Source organism: Propithecus coquereli, unplaced genomic scaffold, assembly GCF_000956105.1.
Source record: "Propithecus coquereli isolate 6110/MARCELLA unplaced genomic scaffold, Pcoq_1.0 Scaffold197, whole genome shotgun sequence".
Classification (NCBI taxonomy): domain Eukaryota; kingdom Metazoa; phylum Chordata; class Mammalia; order Primates; family Indriidae; genus Propithecus; species Propithecus coquereli.
Genome location: NW_012144633.1, coordinates 331303 through 332410, shown reverse-complemented (window position 1 = coordinate 332410; position 1108 = coordinate 331303). Strand labels below are relative to the sequence as shown.

Here is a 1108-nt window from a genome sequence, read left to right as displayed (position 1 = left end):
GCAGTTCAACCATGATAAATCAGTATAGTCCCCATTTGTCCTCTGTTTGGCTTGACTAGTTTAAGTCTGAATATTTATAAACAGATCAACAAACTTGTGGTTGCTTCCAGTATCAAAGGCCCATTGGATGAACTAAACACCAACTTCTAGACAAAATTAGTTTATTTATTTCAAAATAATTTCAAAGGAGTAATTATTATCAAATAAGAATTGTCCTCATACAAATTTATTGTAGTATAATCTACATTTTATGAAATTGTTGTATAAATGATCTTATTTCTATTCCACAATGTTGATACAGAAATTAGCATATTATGCTAGATCTGTGTTTTATTTCCATTAGTATCCCATGTTTCTCAGCAAGAAACATCGAGGATTAGTTGTGGAAGGGCATGTTTGAACTCCTTGACTCTGACAACAAACATTAGGATCATACCAAGATATGCTCATAAAAGAAGCTCACAGGCCACCTTTCTTTTTCTTTTTTTCTTTCAGAATAGTATGGGTGTACAAATGTTTTGGTTACATGGATTATTTTTGTACTGCTTGAGACAAAGTTATAAGTGTGCCCATCCCCCAGATAGTGTGCACTGTACTTGTTAGATATGATTTCACCCATATCCTTCTCCCAGCTCCCACCTGCTTGATTTCCATTGAGTTTTACTTCCATCTGTGCACATGAGTGCTATTCAGTTAGTTCCAATTTAATAGGAAGTACATGTGGTACATGTGGTAGTACATGTGGTTTTTCCATTCTAGCAATACTTCATTTAGGAAAATGGTCTCCAGTTCCATACAGATTGTTACAAAAGATATTAATTCATTTTTTTAATGGCTGAGTAGTACTCCATGGTGTATACATATTCCACATTTTATTAATCCACTCATGAATTGATGGGCACTTGGGTTGATTCCACATCTTTGCAATTGTGAATTGTGCTGCAATAAACATTTGAATACAAGTCTTTTTGATAAAGTTATTTCTTTTCCTTTGGGTAAATACTCAGTAGTGGGATTGCTGGATCAAATGATATGTCTACTTTTAGTCTTTGAGGATCTCCATACTATTTTCCATAGCAATTATACTAGTTTGCAGTCTCACCAATAG

The 1108-nt window shown here is 33.9% G+C and overlaps 1 protein-coding gene across 1 annotated transcript in view; it reads left to right on the top strand.

Moving 5' to 3' along the window:
* The window catches only part of GDAP2 (ganglioside induced differentiation associated protein 2), a 138555-nt gene that overhangs the window by 11172 nt on the left and 126275 nt on the right, over positions 1-1108 (top strand). The gene's annotated exons all lie outside the window — the stretch shown is intronic.